Source organism: Gopherus flavomarginatus, chromosome 6 (assembly GCF_025201925.1).
Source record: "Gopherus flavomarginatus isolate rGopFla2 chromosome 6, rGopFla2.mat.asm, whole genome shotgun sequence".
NCBI classification, from domain to species: Eukaryota; Metazoa; Chordata; order Testudines; family Testudinidae; genus Gopherus; species Gopherus flavomarginatus.
In genome coordinates this window covers 47,103,337-47,122,691 of record NC_066622.1, presented here as the reverse complement: position 1 = coordinate 47,122,691, position 19,355 = coordinate 47,103,337, and the positions used below count along the sequence as shown (strand labels likewise).

At 50.7% G+C, this 19,355-nt stretch overlaps 1 protein-coding gene across 2 annotated transcripts in view; it reads right to left on the bottom strand.

Moving 5' to 3' along the window:
• Nucleotides 1–11,357, bottom strand: part of GRM2 (glutamate metabotropic receptor 2) — a 73,784-nt gene extending 62,427 nt beyond the window's left edge. For both annotated transcript variants that reach the window (XM_050957649.1, XM_050957650.1), the window contains exon 1: nt 11,275–11,357. The gene's annotated coding sequence lies outside the window, so the exon portion shown is untranslated. The remainder of the gene's footprint in view (nt 1–11,274) is intronic.
• Between the last annotated feature and the right edge of the window lie 7,998 nt (nt 11,358–19,355).

The window sequence follows — 19,355 nt, the reverse complement described above, 5'->3', positions numbered from 1 at the left end:
CCATAATGCCTGCAAGGTGAGGGGTGTGTGTAGACAGACTGGGATTTGCACCCACAAGTGGGGTGGATGCAGATGCAATGGGACAACTAGTTACCGAGATGTAGAGGAGGTTAGAAAATGGCCTATAAGGAAAAATAGCTTCTTGAACAAAATGAACAGTTTTTTGCAGGATTTTCAATCAACATTTTCCTTCCATGCACCCCAACAAGAAGCTCTCAGCTGAAAATCTTTCAAGAAGAATATTTCAGTTTTTAAAAAACAATATTTGGTTGACAAAAGCAGGTTTTGAAACCTGAAAACACATCAATTTTCCAGCAAAATAATGGAACCTTTTTTGTAGGGAATTGTTTTTAATTATTTTTTTTCAAAATTCCTGGTTAAAAATGGATGGTAGCCTTTTCCAAGCAGCTCTTCTCTTTTGCAGCCAGGCACCCACTAGGGGCAGGAAACAGCAGCAGCAGGCCAGCAAACACAGAGCCGATAACAGAAGCTGACCAGAATGCCCTCCTGGGTCTCTGTGAAATGAAAATGGTGGATCTCCCGGGATTTGATGGTTTAGCCACAGTAAATCCTGCGCCTTGGCAGGAGGTTAAACCAGATGACCCTTGCAGGCCCTTCTAACCCTTTGGTTCTAGGATTTCTCTCCAGTTAGCTTTTCTTTCTCCTCTAGACTCCATTTTTCTCCCTCCTTCTTCTCGCCACCTGAACCCCCTTCCCTCACATGCTTGAATGCAAGGAGCTGGCAGCAGGCTTCTCTGCTCTCCACTTCTAATGCTGTAAACGATCATGCAGACTTGTCTACACACAAAGGGTATTGTTGCCTTTAACAGTATTGGGGAAGTTTAAGCAATACAACCCCCTCATGTGGAGGTAATGATACCAATATAATGGTGCATATAGGAAGGGGCAATCACCTATATTGGGGTAGGCCTCCCCTGTATGCCAACATGTCCATGCTAAAGGCTGTACTGGCATAACTTTCTGGGCAAGAACTCGCACCCCTCAGGGAAAGAGTGATCCGGGTATGAAACCCATGTGTGGAGCAGGTCAGTTGCAAAGAGGATCAGCTCATGAATAGTTAAATGCTAAACTCTGCCAGCAATTTAGCAGTAACATGAAATGATCATGGACCGAGCAAGATGACCGCAGCCAGTTTGGATTTTCCTGGGTATCGGACTGACCTATTTAACTCACAGAACACTGTCTTGGATTTGTCACTCCATCTGTGTCCACGCACACACATGGACATGTACACACAGAAACGCTCACAGATGTTCTCAGGCCTCTAGCAGAGAGGAGCCTAATGAGCTCATCTGGACTCAGCCAGCACTAACCAGGCCCACCTGTATGGCTTGGAGCAGGGGAGCTGAAAAAGGGAAAGCCCCTCACAGGAAGGCGTGGGGAACAGGAAGAAGACCGCTGACTACAGAGGCTAGGTCTATACCACAATTAAACCTGCAGCTGGCTTAGGCTCAGGCTCAGGCTCAGGCTCAGGGGCTGTTTAATTGCAGCGCAGAGGTTCAGGCTTGGGCTGAAGGTGGGAGGGTCCCAGAGCAAGGGCTGCAGCCTGAGCCCCAGCATCTACACCACAATTAAACAGCCCTGCAACCTGAGTCACCTGGCACTGGTGTCTAATTGCAATGTAAACATACCCAGAGACAGAACAGCCAAAAGGGAGACAGTTGCAGGCTTCCTTGCTCCTGAAATGACATGGACCAGCTATGAAGCAGGGTCTCCCAAGAGTCGGGGCTGGAGGTAGACACCATTCCAGCTGATAAGCCATGCCCTGAATGGGTGACCCCAAACGACAGCCAAAGGTTGTGTCAGCCAAAGGCAGGTTGGGTCTGGCCAATACCTGTCTTAAGGGAACTCTGCAGAGCAAGCAGCGGGCAGGGTTAGTGAGCCTCTCTCCAGAAGAGCGGAGCCAACATCCAGCAGGAGACACTGTGCTGTTGTCTTTAGTGTGAGACATCAAGCCCAGGCCCTGGCCACCAGCCATGGTCAGTGGAGTCCTCTGGAGGTTTTTCAGAAGAGCAGGTGCATTAGCTCAAGTGTCCAGGCTAAACACCACTCTGGTCATTGTCCGCTTCTGCCTCCTTGCAAATTCCTCCAGCAGTTCTTCACTTCCTGTCCCAAACCGGCTGGGTACTGTTAACTGGCTGCTGTGCCCCATCACCCCCTGCTGGTGGGCAACACACCATCACTTGGAGCAGCATCAGCTAGAGCTGGAAGGCAACTGGATTTTCCATCCCAAGGGCAATTCCTCAATTGCCCTTTTTTCCCATTCCAAAATGACCCCAAACCATTTTCAGAATGTCCTGCCAAATCATAGAATCATAGAATATCAGGGTTGGAAGGGACCTAGAAGGTCATCTAGTCCAACCTCCTGCTCAAAGCAGGACCAATTCCCAACTAAATCTTCCCAGCCAGGGCTTTCTCAAGCCTGACCTTAAAAACCTCTAAGGAAGGAGATTCTACCACCTCCTTAGGTAACCCATTCCAGTGCTTCACCACCCTCCTAGTGAAATAGTGTTTCCTAATATCCAACCTAGACCTCCCCCACTGCAACTTGAGACCATTACTCCTTGTTCTGTCATCTGCTACCACTGAGAAGAGTTTAGATCCATCCTCTTTGGAACCCCCTTTCAGTTAATTGGAAGCAGCTATCAAATCCCCCCTCATTATTCTCTTCTGCATTGCTGAAAAGATTTCATTTGGGGTTGATCAGAATGTTTTGCTTTGATCAAACTGAAACATTGCATTCCAGTTCCAGCAAATGGTTTGTTATAGAAAAAACAAATTTTTCAACCAAAAGGTTTTGACCCTAACATTCCACCCAGGTCTAGCGTTAACCACCTTCCCATATCTAATGGGAAATCAGCACAAGGTCTTGTCACAGACTGCAGCTGCTCCCCTGATCAACCAACTCCTGCCCTCAGATTCCCCAGAGGAATGCCCCTGCTTAGCACCAGTGTTTTCCCAGGGATGAGGCAGACGTGCCACAGAGCATCCCCACTTCCCTGTGGCTTGGCCAGGTTCCAGTGATTTTGGCTCTTCTCTGGCCCTGGGCCTAAATACTGATGTTAAACCAGTAGAGCCAACGCCGCTCACACCCCTTCTCTTGCAGAGTGTCCTCCCCACAAAGAGAGGGCCGGTTCTACAGCAGTGTGAACTGGCACAGTGTCTGGGTAGTCACACATATAATCTGCATTGGAGGCAACAGAGCCACATTGTGGATCTGGCCCTGCGTCCCAAAGTGCCTCTTAGCATTAAAGACTAGCCAAGGGAGCGGGGCTAAGAGGCACTGACAAGCAAGAGAGAAGTGGGGATGGGGAGTGGAGCAGAGGAGAGTCTGAGTCTGATCTCAGTTACTCCAGTGTAAATCAGGGGTGACCACCACTGAAGTCAATGTCATGACACTGGTGTAAAACTGAGGCAAGTGAGAGCAGAATCAGGCCCCAAAAGTTGTGTGGCAGTGAGATAAGGAAAACTTGTTCCAGGTCCCACTGCAGCCACCAAACAACATGTTCTTCTCTGTGGTTCACTAAGCTAGTCCTCAGGACCCTCTCTCAACTTCTGGAGAAAGCATTAGAGGAACAATGCTTGTGGCTGGAGCACGCCGGGTGGGGGGATGGGAAACATGCTTGTCTCCCACAAGCCAGCCAGGACCATCAGGAGGTGAATGGGGTTGCACAAGTCTGACACGCTTGGCACTGGCACTACAGATCCCACGGAGATTCGCTAATGAAGCGCTGATCCTCTTGCCTTGATGCTAATGAGAAAGGTAGGAAGGCCTGGCTCCAGTGTGAAGGAGGACACCTGGGAATAGGTGGTGGCTGGGTGTTATGGTGATGGGCCTACTAGAAATGAGAAAGAAAGAATGAAAGAAAGAAAAAGAATTTTCAGCACCAGAGCAGCCCAGTGATGCCAGTGGCAGCTGCTTTCCATAGTGCAGCTCTCTGGGCAATACCTGCACCTGGTGCTGGCAATTGATTCTCTCTCTGGTGGGGGTCAGCCCCGCCCTGTGGCTGCAGAGCCGGCCTCACAGGGGAGAAGGCACAAGAGGCGCAGCACTGAATAGACATCAGGCCCTTTTCCAGGCTCCAGGCCACAGACAAAATCCAGTGGGTCTCTCCAGCTCAGTTTGTGCTGCTTCATGTTACCAGCAGCCCAGAGGATCTCTCTAGGGATGGGGCTGCTGTCTACATCGTGTTGCAACAGAAATGCACTGGGGAGAAAAGTCTGCTTGGTTCTTCTTCTCCTAGGTTGGTTCTGCTGGGTTCTTCTTCTCCTCTTCTTCTTCTGCTCCATTCCCAATTTGGCCCCTTCTTGGTTCTTCAGGGGTGCAGGCCCAGAGGGACCCAATTATTAGCAGAAGCATTGACATTACAGTAGCATCGAGGGGCTCGATCTGAGATCGGGGTCCCATTCTGCTGCTACTCATCGAGATCCAGCCACTGGCCAGCAGAGCTAAATCTAACTGGACAAGACAGACAGTGGTGGGAGGGGAAAGTAGCCCAGGGAGTAGATCCTCAGTGGGCGTAAACTGTCCTTGCTCCCCTGGCTCCCTCGCCTTTCAGAGGGGGGAAGTGACTTGCTAAAGGTCACACAGCAAGTCAGTGGGAGAGCTGGGAAATCCCAGGCCTGGCAGCCATTGAGGGCCAGAGCCTGGTGCGCACTGAAATTACAACACAGTGTTGTGTGGCACCGAGTCTTGCAACCTTCATTTGCTGTATTGGGGCAAGGCTTTTCGGGCTGGCTGCCCTGGAGTCTGCATGCAGGAGCCCTTCCTGGCAGTGACTGTGTGTGCGATCTGCAGCAACTCACGGCTCCCATCCTTTGTCCTTTCCCTGCCCTACGGGGACGGAATGGACAGGATGATGTGCTTCCTGCAGCCCAGAGTCACCCTAGCATGGCCGGCACAGGCAAGAATAAGCACCCAGGGGTAACTCCTAGAAGCCCAGGGATTTCTAACTATGTCCTTGCTCTTTGGAACCCGGGTATGGTCCTTTAATTGCAGCCCCTAGTCCTGGCCCACCCTTTCTGCCCCACCCCCACCCCCTGAGCACACTAGGCCTGGAGCCCGGTTGCTTCAAAGTGGAAGGCTGAATGGGATATAAATAGGATGGTGCCGGCTTCCTTAAATTAAGCATTTGCTGGCACCCCGGTGCGATGGCACAACGAGGCATGCTCGGGCAATCCAAGCAGAATTATTACTTTATTGCCTTTCACAAATATGGCTGAGCAGAACCGCTCAGGAAACAGGAGATCGGATCTGAAAGGTGGTAATGGCTGAGAGACAGGGCCAGCCAGGCAGAGAGACAGGGAGCACATGGAGGTGAGGAGAGCTCAGGCAAAGTGTCTCCAAATCACACACCTCCAGGGCTATGGGCTCCTGACAGGGGCTGAGCGCACTAATAATCAAGGGCGGAGATGAGTGCTCCTCTCATCCCAGGCAGCCCTGGCTTTCACTGGCGCCTGCTTGGCTTACAGCCGCGGCTCCAGCCCCTACAGCCACTGTCGGCTCTGGCCTCAGAAGTTTGCTCTCAAATAGCAGCTGACAGAGCTTGCTTTTTTCGCTAAGCGCCTGCAACTGACGAGCCGTATCCTTTCTGCCATTACTGAGCGGATCAGCGCCTGGCCAGCCGGCACCATGTCTTTGCCTTCACGTCTCAGTGTCAAGGGGACCCAGACTCCATCCCCGAGCACACGGCCCAGCAGGTCAGGTCTGCCTTGTCCTACCCATGGGGTTGGCACGGTGGCAGATGCATGTCCTGCTCCTGTTGGTGGCTGCCACCTCACTATACTGTGTGTGCTATGGCGTGAGTGTGCCAAGGCGTCCCAGTGCCTCTCACTCTGCAGCACAGCAAGAGGAGGTGCACGGCAGGCGTAGGGCACATAGCCACGACCACGCTGACGCAACAGGCAAGGAAGGAGAGCCAACCCCACGGGTGGGAGATGGTGGCAGCAGCCAACAAGTGCAGGTGTGGGAGAGTCAGAAAACAACTGATCTGTCCTGGGTGCTGAACTATTTTATAGCACTTCTCAGCCATAGAACTCAAAGGGCTTTACAACATTATCCCCATTTTACAGATGGAGAAACTGAGGCAGAGAGCAGGGAAGTGTCATGCCCAAGGTTCCCCAGCAGGCCAGTGGCAGAGCACAGACTAAAAATCAGGTCTCTGGCTTCCCAGGCCAGTGTGCTATGCACTAGGCCACACTGCCTCCCCATTGAGTACTGAGAGGGCGATAGGAGACAGCGAATCAGTGATGAGTTTGTAGTGCAATCTGATAGTTAACAGGCCCAGTGTCAGGTGGGGCTATATACAGAGATGCATCAGCTGTGGTGTGACCACATCACAAATCCAGCTCTGGATTCTCAGCTGGTGAGAATGGCAGAGTGCCATGCCAAGTGCAGGACTGGCCCCCTGCATTTGATGCCAGAGTCCCTCCTGGCCGAAGAGAGTTTGGCAAAGGGGAGGGTGTTCAGGGGAGCGCTCTGGAGGTGGAAGGGATCGCTTTATGAGGGAAGATTGAAAGAGATAAATAGCTAGAACTCAGCTAAGAGATGGTGAAGGATGGGGCACATAAGAGCCTACAAAGGTCTGAGGGCTGTGAGCACCAAGGAGGCCAAGGGATTGTTTATGTGGCACGTATGGGGAAGGCCTAGGATTAACGGGAACAAAGGGAACATTTAATTTGAACATCAGAGGGGCAATCCCAACAGTGAGAGATGCTAGGCTAGACACAGTCTCCCTAGAGGAGTGGAGGTTGCTCTTGCAATCCCGCCTTGTGCCTGACTGAGGCCCCTCATGCCTGATCCATTCCCCTCTTGCACCCTCCCCCCGTGACCTCAGGAAGTCCCTCTTGTGCATTGTCTGAGCTCTAGCACTGCACACTGGAGCCACTAGGCCACCAGAGAGAAAGAATTGCCTGGTGGTTACAGCACTGGTCCTGCAGTCAGAGGTTCCAGTCCTGGCTCATCTACTGCCTTGCTGTGTGCCCATGGGCATGTCACTTCAGCTGTGCATGCCTCTCTTTCCCCTCTGGTCACATGGAGAATAATAAAACTCCCTGCCCCATAGGGGGGTTATGAGGGTCAATTCATTAATGTTTGTCAGGTGTGTTAGCTCCTGAGATGGCAGGGGCTAGGGAAGGAGATAATCAGAGTAATTCTGGGGTTCTCTAGGGCCCATTCTGTCTCTTTCCCTCGCTGTAGTAGGCGAGATGTCACATCGATTCATTCTGAAGACCCTTAAGCTGCCTTTATTTTCCCACTAGCCCTGAAGTCTGTGGAACAAAGGAAGTGTCTGCGTCCAGCTCCCCACGTACATCTCGACCTGGGCTCTGCTTTTAGTCACTGTCCTGTACAAACCGAGCCATTTCTCAAATCACAGCCATGCCCAGCACTCGAGTCTCCCTCGCGCGTTTCTCTTCTCCAAGCATCCTAGCTTTCTGCTATCAGATTTAGTATCATGCTGCTCTATCCCTCCCAGTCTTGCCTATTAAATGGCTCTTCCATTCTAAAATCATAGACATGCAAAACTTTCTTAATTCTTACTTCCTACGAGCCTAAAAACTGAATCTAGCCAGCAGGGGCCAGATCCTGTGCTGATGTGAAACAGCGTCGCATCATTGATTTCAGTGGTGTAAATGGGTCTACTCCTCTTGAGTTTAATAGCTTTGCACTGATGGCCATCAGCTCAGAATCTGGCCCAGGTCAGGAAAACACTGGAGCACATATATGTACTCATCCCTACGCAGGAGAACATGCATACAGTGCAGACACAAATTGCTTACCTTTAAGCATGCTTGGTAAGCTGGGTGCAAGCAAACAATACATGGCCAAATGCAAAGTGATACATCTGGAAACAAAGAACATAGGCCATACTTGCCGGATGGGGGGCTCTATCTCAAGAAGCAGTGACTCTGACAAAGATTTGGGGGTTGTTGTGGAGAATCTGCTGAATATGAACTCCCAGCATGACGCTGTAGCCAAAAGAGCTAAGGTGATCCTGGGAGGCACAAACAGAGGAACCTCCAGTAAGAGTAAAGAGGTTGTTTTACTTCTATATTTTTTCTCTGGCGTGACCACTGCTGGGATAGTCTGTCCAGTTCTGGTGCCTGCAATTCAAGGAGGATGTGGATAAATTGGAGAAGGCTCAAAAAAAGCCACAGGAATGATTAAAGGATTGGAACCCCTGCCTTATAGCGATAGTCTCCAGGAGCTCAATCTATCTGTTTAACAAAGAGAAGGTTAAGGGGTGACTTGATCAGTCTATAGCAGGGGTCGGCAACCTTTCAGAAGTGGTGTGCTGAGTCTTCATTTATTCACTCTAATTTAAGGCTTCGCATGCCAGTAATACATTTTAACATTTTTAGAAGGTCTCTTTCTATAGGACTATAATATATAACTAAACTATTGTTGTATGTAAAGTAAATAAGGTTTTAAAAATGTTTAAGAAGCTTCATTTAAAATTAAATTAAAATGCAGAGCCCCCTGGACCAGTGACCAGGACCCGAGCAGTGTGAGTGCCACTGAAAATCAGCTCACGTGCTGCCTTCAGCATATGTGCCATAGGTTGCCTACGCCTGGCCTATAAGTACCAACATGGGGAACAAATAGTTAATAATGGGCTCTTCAATTTAGCAGACAACGGTATAACATGATCCAATGGCTGGAAGTTTAAGCTAGATCCATTCAGAGTGGAAATAAGGTACCCAGAATTTTTCCAGCATTGGCAATGTTTAAATCAAGATTGGAGACTTTCTTAAAAGATCTGCTCTGGTTGACAGAAGAATTAATTCAGGGATGTCCTGTGGGTTGTGTTACAGGGGAGACCTGACTAAATTATTACAACCATCCCTTCTGGTCTTATAAACTATGAATCTATTAATCTGTAAGTCGCATTGATTTTGAGCATATACTTAAAGTGAAGCACATGTTTAAATGCTTTCCTGAATTGGGGGCCTGAGAGATGGTGCTGCAGTTGGCAGTGCTACTCCTCTGTGAGTAGTTAGGTCCTTGTCTTTGTATGTATTTGTTCAAAGAGCTGTACTGGAGACATCGGATGCCCTCCAAATTCTACACAAGCCTGGAAGGGGATTGGTGGCAGCCAGTTTGTGAAGGTAGCAGGCAAGGGGTTTTACATGCAAAAGCAAAGACAACAAATACACCCTCCAACCCGCTGCACATCTTGTGCACTAGCATTCATTCAGCTCTCCTGTTGCTCTTCAGTCTTCTCACCTGACAGATGAAACCGCAGCTTCAGGTTCCTTTCTTGGTGATTTTCTGAGATATGGAACATACAAGGAGACTCCGAGAGCAAGCCCCAGTCTCCACAGGCCCTGTGCTTAACTGACACCATCAGTCATTTCGATAAATTGCCCCAAAATAGACATCCTGTCGGGTCTGCTTTATGAGAGGGTGATTGTCTGTCAGTGATTGTCTGATGGATGGCTGTCCAGGGTGATTTTAAATGCACACAAGTTAATTCAGGTTGCTCTTTGGAATAGCTGGTCAAATTGAGCATTCACAAGACATCAGAGGCAAAAATGAGCAATGTGCTCTGATTTCTTGTTTGCCTTTCTTACAAGTGTCCCTAAAGGATTCAAAGAAATCCATGGAATGGAATGAGTTAAAGCTTTTCTCTTGCATTTGTAAAACAGACTCAACTTTTTGGAAAGAAAGGAGTTTGGGCTTTTGAGACAGCACGATAAATAATGCACTTTGTTTTACATGAATTAGATTGCAGACCTCATCTGGCTAGTTCTTTTGAACTGGAAGGCAATTGAGCATCTTTTCTCCCCCTAGGAATTTGTTAAATGTTACAGCATTGTCTTCTTAGCATGCCCCTGGCTCTAACTAGATAGCAAATACCTCCGAGCCTTGCTGGGACCTACACACTTAGAGCTGGGAGCTAGTATTCTTCCCTCTCATGTAGAAAAGAGAGAAAGAATTAGAGAGGTGAAGGGGAAATTCACAAATTCCTCGATCCCAAGGCCAGAGGGGACCATTGTAATCAGCTAGTCTGACTCCCAGTATTGCACAGGCTGGAGAACTGCCCCCAAATCATTCCCGGAGCAAAGCTTTTAGAAAAACAGCCAATCTGGATTTAAAAATTGTCAGTGATGGAGACTCCACCATGCTCCTGGCTCAATTGTTCTAATGGGAAAGAAAAGAAAGATAGAAGAAAGTCTTAGTTTCCTGGTCAGATTTCCCCTCATCCAGTCATTCACTTCCGATCACTTGGTCAGTTGTTAATTGTGTGACTAGCTTGAAAAACTGGAAGAAAATAACAAACAAACGCCCCTGCCAATTGCGTCCTCTCAGCCTGTTTCTGCGCAGCCTGCACTTGTTTGGGGGTGATGTGTGGGTGGAGGGGTAAATCAAAGAACATACCGAGGCCAAACAGAAGGAGGGCTCCAAGTTACCTTGTGTGGCTGGGGGCTGCTTTGTACAAGCCCTGAATTAGGGCTCTAGACTCTGTGCAAAGGAGAGAGGAGGAAACAAGTGTCTCTATTTCACTTGATTCCTTCACACTTATCTTCCCTCCCCCGCTTTGCGCTTTGCTTTAATCTCCCTGCCTGCTCGGTTTGTTTATTAAAAGCCACGCGGAGAAGTCAGCCCCTTTTCACATATTCAGACTTTTTCGTCTTGCCCACGAAGGACACTGAATAATTCAAACGCAGCAAAACCTGCTCAGCCAGGCCACTCGGGCTGGTATCAAACGGAGAAGACAGCCCTGTCTTCCCTAGACAAGCCAGCAGCAAAGAGGTAGATTTTTGCTGCCCCGGAGCTCCCGGGGAGACTGCGGGAGGGTGGGCTCAGAGTCTGGATCGGGCTAATAAAATGAGTTCTGGGGTGAATCGCCCCCTCCAGCCGCCCTATTCAACTTTAAAAGAGGCTGAATGGCCAGAATGGGGAGTGGGTGCCCGGCATCTAGCACTGCCTGGCTCCCAGTACAATCTCGTACCAGTCTTTCCATCTGCCGGGAAGAATAGGATTAGACACCGAGGCGATGTGTAGGCTTTGCAAGCCTTAACCAAGCAACGGATCCCCCACCCCCAGAAGAACGAGGGAGAGGGGTTAGCACCAGCCCTTTGATTCTGGGGAAGACAAGCAGGTGCCCAAGGGGCAGCATTGCAGAGCCAAGTCTCCTGCAGCCCCCAGGACGGGCTGGGCTGCTTTGCCTAGGCGGGCACAGGGAAGGGAAGGGAAGGGAAGGGAAGGGCGCTTGTGGCAGGAGATGCCGATGGAGAGCAGTCGCTTACCTGGGCAGCAGAGGACCTGTTAGCGGCTGGGAAGCAGCTGTCCCCTCCCGGGCCAGCCTCTTTCTCGCCTCCCCATCGGAGCCAGGCAGAGGCGAGAGGAGTTGGGCTGCCTGCTCGCTGGCTGGGGAGCTGCTGCCTCCGCCCGGTGCTGGAGGGGCTCTGCCTCTCGGTCCTCGGCTCTTGCATAAGTAGCTGCCCACCGCGCTGGTGCTGAAGGCTCTTGATTTGCTCAGCTGCCGAGCGGGGCTCTCCAGCTCCCGCGCCCTCTCCCTGATGCTCGCGGGTTGGAAACTCCTCCAAAGGCGCCCAAGCCAAGCAGCTGGCGCGGCCGGGCTCAGCAAGGAGCTGTCCGAGCCCGGGGTGCTGATCCCAAGAGGCGGGCGCCACTGGGGACTGTCCCGCTCCGACGGGGGCGGGTGGCGCGCAGCCCCACAGCTCTCACCCACCTAAGGGACAGGGTCTGCGGGGGCAGCTGGCTCATGGCACTGGGGGGGCACCTAAGGGCTCCCCCACAGAGGTGCCCGGCCGAGAGGCCCCACTCAGCCCACCCCGGCACCCCTGCCCTCAGGCCCCATACTGCCCCCCCCAGGCACCCCTACCCCCGCACCCTCCCACTGTAGCCTGGCCACAGCCGCAGCGGCAGCAGGAGCACAGAGCCCTTGGCCCAGTGACAGGGCATGGGCTTTGCCAGGGGCTCCAGGGGTGCGTCCATGAGGCTGCCATGGAGCCTGCATCTCCTTGGGTGTCAAGGCCCTGAGCTGTCCATGGGCCATAAGTTGGCTGGGCTGGAAGGTCACATCAGCCTCCAGTGCAGCTCCCCACTTTGACCCCTGGGGCCACTGTGGCCGGGGGTACCCTGGAGAGCAGTGAGTACCCTGGAGAGCAGTGGGGGCTACAGCCCTGGCCATGCCCCCTCCAATACACCAGCTCTCCCTGTTCTCTGCCCAGCCAGACTCCCCCTTAGCCCCTGGCTGCCCTGTTGTAGTTGGTGCTGGGCAAGGGGTGTGATTCACCCAGCCACCAGCATCCCCAGCCATGCTCTCTGCCCAGGGCTTCCCTGTGGGCCAAGGATGCTGCTTGGTCTGGCAAATGGCTGGGCAGTTGCAGCCCACCCAGCTCGGAAGTGTGCCTTGCCCAACAGCACCTGGGGGTCCATCCCACATGCGCACCACCCCCTGGGCAGCTGGCCTGGCTCTGGAGAGATGCCTCTGCCCCAGGCCAGCCAGAGCCTCCCCAGCTCCAAGAGGATGGTGGCTGGGCTGGGATCCCAGGGGCTAGTGGGGCCACAGCTGGTTTCATTGCTGTTTGATCTGATACACTGATTCCACCTACAGAGTCAGGCAAACCTCCCTGCTAAGACCCAGACAGAGCCCTGGGCATGGGAGAGCCTGGCACCCCAACCCTACACACAGACTGGAGCTGGGGGACTCCTGCCAGCATCTCCCTAGGGAGGGCCCTTTGGCTGGGGGAGGTAAGGGGTTCCCCACTCTGCCCTCGCTTGGTGTCACTCTTCACAAACATACCTAGCAGAGCCCTTGCTTAGCAGTCCACGCAAAGAGTACCTCTTCCGCCAGCCCTGGGTGGCATTTCAGGCCTGGAGGAGATGTGCCTCTGGAGTTCAGCCCAGCAGGGATGGCCCAGGGATAATTAACCATGCTGGGGCAGGGGGATGGACTGGTGGCCTCCTGAGTCTATAAATGCCCCTCACTCCTGTGCCCACCCTCACCTCTCTGCTGTAGGCTGCTTCCTATCTCCAGGCACATGCAGACCACAGGAAGACATGTTCCGTTTCCATGGGTTCTGATGGAGCTGAGAGCTGGAATCACATGGGTGGGGGGGGGTTGATTAGCATTTGGAGACCAAGGAGATCTTCTCCCTAAGAGGGGATGGAGATGGGAGAGGGCTGGAAAGGTGGATGTGAACCCAAACCATTGCTGGTGCCCATCACTAATAACTTGAATGAGATTCTGTGCCATGGTCCCTGGGGCAGTACTCTTCAGCACCCTGCGCTGTGCCCCACACCAGTACCCTGCACTGTGCCCCCCTGCACTGTGCCCTGAATCCTGCACAAGACTCCTTGACTCAACACTCTGTACTGGGATCCCTGGCCTGGCCCTCTGCTTTAGGCTCCCTGACCTGGCCCCCTGCACTCGCTGGACCACTTACAGACTTCACCAGTAGAAAAGCCCCTTTTGCTACCCTGTTCTTAGCTGCAGCATCACCAATAACCAGATCTTGGATGTGCCTCAGACTCCAGCCTCTAGTCCTCCCTCTGAATCACAGTTCAGCTCCACCCCAGTCAATGGTCTTTTCTTCCACTGCATTTCATGGTGCATTGCATTATGAGGTGCCCATTACCTCCCCTTTTCACTGAACTCATACCGAAGTGACCTTCCGACCCTAATGGTAGGCGACCCCTTGTGCCACTGAATCTTGTGCATCCACAACCAGCTCACTGGGGATGCAAACGCATGTGATTCACCTGCACCCACAACACCCACTGTAAACTGAAAGCAAGACACCCAAGGTGTGCTGCTTCTCTAGTGCAGTGCAGGCAGCCTGGCTAGGGATTCTTTCTGTGGTCCCCACTCACTCTGTCTACCAGACCACCCTTGCTACCACTCTGCCTTCAGTGAGCATTAAATACACATCCCAGGCTGGGGGGGGGGGTGTCTCTGCCCAGGGACAGAGATATGAACTCTGCCCTCCCACAAGGAGGCTGTTTCTGCCCCTCAGAGCTAAGAAGAAGAAGTGGAGCAGTCAACAGTAGAGCAATTCTGTAGCCATGTGCAAGAAAAATCATTGCTAGTGACCAGCTGATGATAACAAATCACCATATGGACATTTGAGTAGGTGGGAAGCTGGGTTCTATTTCTGGCTCTCTGTGTGACACAGAGTAGGTCACATCACCTTTCCATGCCTCAGTTTCCCCTTCTGCAAAATGGGGGAAGTTCTATCTATCTTCTGGGGTCATGTGGGACTTAATTAACTGAAGTTTACAAAGGGCTTGGAGATTAGTGGTTGAAAGGTACTATATCAATGCTGGGGCACTGGCCTGGGGGCCAAGAAAGTGGGGTTTTAATCTCTGCTCAGCCATGAACTTACTGTTAGACTTCTGGCATCTCTTGGCTTCCCCATCCCTGAAAGTTTCTTGTCTGATCTATTTAGACTGTTAGCCATTAGGAGTGATGCTGTATTTGGACAGTGGCTAGCATAGCCACTCCTGGTCTTGCTTGTAGACAAATCAATAATAATGACATTTGGGATTTATATAGCTCCCTCCATTCAAGGATCTCAGAGTGCATGAGCGTGGTGAAGCAGTCCCACTTGGCCAGGACAACAGTAGAATTGAAGGAAGAGAGAACACCCTTGCTGGAGAGGATGCCCATGTGGTCCTGAGATGTTCTCCATAAGTGTTCAATGGAAGTTGGTGGTAAACCAAGTTGAGGGGGAGGCTGATAAGATGGAGTCAGCCATGGAAAAGGGGAGGGCAGTGGAGAGAGTGGACCAACTTAACGAATAAGTTAGTGGAGGAGAGGAGCGGACTGCGATTGGCAGAGGAGTCTCTGATGTCACTGATCACAGAAGAGCCGAGTGGAAGGATGGAGGGGGTGGTTGTGTGCAGTGCTGAAGGAGATGCGTTGGTGACCAAAGAGAGGGGATGCAGCAATGGAGGATGAAGTTTCAAATAGAGGAGGGGAGCTTGGGGAGATGGGATGTGAAAATGGAAGCTGAAGTCACTGAGGATGAGGGTGAGAGGAGGGGAGAGCCAGGAGGCAAGGATCAGAGAGGAAGGTGGCTGGGGAGAAGCCCAACAGGGGAGCCTGGGGAAGGGTTGTTCCAGGGAGTAGACAATGGGAAGGGAGAAAAGGGGTCTGGTAATGGAAGATGTGAGAGGGCAGAAGCCCAGCTATTCCAGCATGTTCCTTTGTGGAGTAAGAGCATACTGGCAGCCCCAGTCAGTAGTAGAGACAGGCTGGCGGATGACCATCCTGGCTGGTGCCTCATGGAGGGCAGTGAGCCATCTCTGGCACCAGAAATGTCCTGAGCTGGAAAATGTGGATGTTGGGCAGATGCAAGTCTCATGTAAATGGAGTGCAGCTGCTGCAGGTTAATTGCACATCACGTGCCAGGCAGCTGCCAAGCCAGCAAGCAGTGCAGAGATTCAGGCTCAGAGCCACTTTCTTCAGGGGAAGGGCTGAGCACAATGAACACACTAGTAAGAAAGACTATCCCTCTCCAGCCTGGATCTGCCTGACAAGTGCCCCGTCTGTGACTCTACTTTCCAAACCAGCCTCCAAGAGTGGAGTGGGGTAGAAGAGGAGGTTACTGACCAGCCCCTGGAGGTTCTTTGAGATGTGTGCTCCATATCTGTATTCCAGTGGGGGTTACACATGTGCACCATGTGCCCGGAGCCACAGAATTTGAAAGTAGTGTCCGCTGATCCATGCATGCACTCTGGCTCACCTCATGTGGACCAAGGTGAAAAAGGGCAGGATGGACTGCCCACCTCTCCAGTTCCTTCTCCATTGCACATCAGACCTGAAGGATAGGGGAAGGAGGATGGACAGTGGCATACAAATAGGGATGACACATCTCGAAGAATCTCTTGTTACAAGTAAATAACCTCCTCTTCTTCTTTGGCTGATGGTCCCTATTATATTCCACTGTGGGTGACTGACAAGCAGTACCTAAGTAGGAGGAGGGTAGGGCTCAGCAGAATATCACCGTCCCAAAGGAGGCATGAGCAGAAGCGTCCTGCAGCAGGACATAATGTGCAAAATGTGTGAATGGAGCCCCACATTGCCACTTTACAGATGTCCAGGAGGGGCACTGCCTGAAGAGATGCCACAGTCGTTGCTTGCGCTGCGGTGAAATGAGCTCTTACCCCATGGAGGAGATGGGGGAGGCTCCAAAGCTGCTAGCAGCGTAGAATTCAGCCAGTCATCCATTTGGAGATTCTCTGGTGGAGATGGCATGCCCTCTGACTTGCTCTGCTATAGCATTGAACAGCCTCAGGAATTTCCTGATTGGTGGTGTTCTCTGTAGGTAGAAAGCCAAGGCCCACTGAACATCATTCATGTGGTTTTGGGAAGAACACAGGTAAGTGAATGGGTTGCTTAAAGTGAAATTCTGAAACTACTTTAGAGGTGAATTTATGGTGCATATGTAAACCTTGTCCTTATGAAATATAGCGTATGAAGGATCTTCCATCGTCGCTCAAGGTGATGGCTACAAGAAAGGTGACCTTCATGGAAAAGAGGGACATGGAGCAAGCAGCTAAAGGCTCGGGGGGGGGGATGGGTGCTTGCAAGCGCTGAGAGAACAAGGTTCAGGTCCCACTGGGGTGCAGGATTCTGAGTAGGTGGGAAGATTCTTTTTAGGACTTTCCAGAATCTAATGGTCAGTGAATGTGCGAAGACCGAGTAGCCTTGAGAAGGTGGATGGTATGCAGTGATTGCTGCCAAGTGGACTTGCAATGAGGTGATAGACAAACCTGATGTCTTCAAAGACATAGTCCAAGAAGAGAGGAATATCTGGAGTCTCCAGGAGAACACCTCTTTGTTGTGCCCAAGAAGAGAAGTATTATCCATTAGCTAGGTAACATTTTTTAGTAAAATCCTTTCTACTATTAGAGAGACTGTCTTGAACCATTGTGGAGCATCCTTGGTCTAAAGATGATGACCATCTGCGTACCAAGCCCTGAGTTGGAGTGGACGTGCATCCAGGTGTTTAATCTTGCTGTTCCACTGGGTCAGAAGCTCAGGGAACATCAGGAGGGTGACTGGTGGTCGGGATGACACGGATAGGTTGGGAAACCAGAACTGTCTGGGCCAGAAGGGGGCAATCAGTGTAACACTGTTGCAAAAAAACCAAAGACCATTCTGGGATGTATTAGCAGGAATGTTGTAGGAAAGACATGAGAAGTAATTCTTCTGCTCTACTCCACACCGATTAGGCCTCAACTGCCTATTGTGTCCAGTTCTGGGCACTACATTTCAGGAAAGATATGGACAAATTGGAGAAAGTCCAGAGAAAAGCAACAAAAATGATTAAAGGTCTAGAAAACATGACCTATGAGGGAAGATTGAAAAAATTGGGCTTGTTTAGTCTGGAGAAGAGAACACTGAGAGGGGACATGATAATAGTTTTCAAGTACATAAAAGGTTGTTACAAGGAGGAGGAGAGAGAAAAGTTGTTCTCCTTAACCTCTGTGGATAGGACAAGAAGCAATGGGTTTAAATTGCGGCAAGGGCAGTTTAGGTTGGACAATAGGAAAAACTTCCTAACTGTCAGGATGATTAAGCACTGGAATAAATTGCCCAGGGAGGTTGTGGAATGTCCATCATTGGTGGTTTTTAAGAGCAGATTAGACAAACACCTGCCAGGGATGGTCATGCAGCACCCCCAGGTTTTAGCCGGGTCTCCACTGCTGTCCCCCTGTCTCCCACCCCACCCCAGCTGCCGGCCCGCCAGCCCCCACACTCCGGTTGCTGGCCCACTGTCCCCTGGGTCCCAGCTGCCAGCTTCCGGGGGATGGGAAGGGTAGGACAGGGGTAAGGGAACAGGCTTTCAGCACTCCCACTATTCAAAGTGTTCCCAAGCCACTAGTCTAGATAATACTTAGTCCTGCCAGCAATGCAGGCGACTGGACTAGATGATCTCTCAAGGTCCCTTCCAGTCCTGCGATTCTATGATTCTATGATCAGGATGACCCTCACTCTGTCCCAATGGATTTTGCACTGAACTCATGGCGGAAGCAGTAGTGTAGGGAGGCATAGTTGAACTGATCCGAACAAGTAAGAAGCAGAGCATCGCTCTGGGAGTGGTGACCTAGGGCTTCTCTGGAGAAATATGTTGTACATTTGCTGTTTGCTTGAGAGGCAAAAAGGGTCCCTGGTGGGGTTCCCCACAGAGTGAAAATATTGCACAGTACCAAGTCATGGATTTCCTACTCGTGGTTGACTGCAAAATGTTTTCTGAGGGAATCTGTGAGCACATTTTGCTTCCCTGGAAGAGGGGCTGCTGATAGAGTGATTTGATTGCTGATACACCAGTTCCAGAGCACAAAAATTGTTAAGTACATCAGAAGCAGGAAGCCTGCCTAACAATCAGTGGGGCCACTGGATGATTAAAGTGCTAAAGGAATGCTCCAGGAAGACGTGGCCATTGCAGAGAAGGTAAATGAATTCTTTGCATTGGTCTTCATTGAAGAGGATGAGAGGAAGAATCCCACACCTGAGCCATTCTTTTTAGGTGACAAATCCGAGGAACTGTCCCAGATTGAGGTACCAGGAGAGGAGGTTTTGGAACAAATTAATAAATTAAACAGTAATAAGTCACTAGGACCAGATGGTATTCACCCAAGAGTTTTGAAGGAACTCAAATAAGAAATTACAGAATTACTAACTCTAGTATGTAACCTATTGATTACATCAGCCCCTGTACCAGATGACTGGAGGATAGCTAACATGACACCAATTTTTTAAAAGACCCCAGAGGTAATCCTGGCAATTTCAGGCTGGTAAGGCTAACTTCAGCACGTTGATTTAAACTATAGTAGTGAACAGAATAATCTGGCACATAAATGAACACAACTTGTTGGGGAAGAGTCAGCACAGCTTTTATAAAGGGAAATCATGCCTCACCAATCTATTAGAATTCTTTGAGGCAATCAACGAACATGTGGACAAGGGTGACCCAGTGGATATAGTGTACTTTGACTTTCAGAAAGCCTTTGACAAGGTCCCTTACCAAAGCTCTTAAGCAAAGCAAGCAGTAATTGGATAAGAGGGAAGGTTCTCATGGATCAGTAACTGGTTAGAAGACAGGAAACAAAGAGTAGGAATAAATGATCAGTTTTCAGAATGGAGAGAGGTAAATAGCAATGTCTCCCAGGGATCTGTACTGGGACATGTACTGTTCAACATATTCATAAATGATCTGGAAAAAGGGGTAAACAGTGAGGTAGCAAAATTTGCAGTGATGCAAAATTACTCAAGATAATTAAGTCCAATGCACACTGTGAAGATTACTAAGGGATCCCACAAAACTGGGCAACAAAATGGCAAATGAAATTC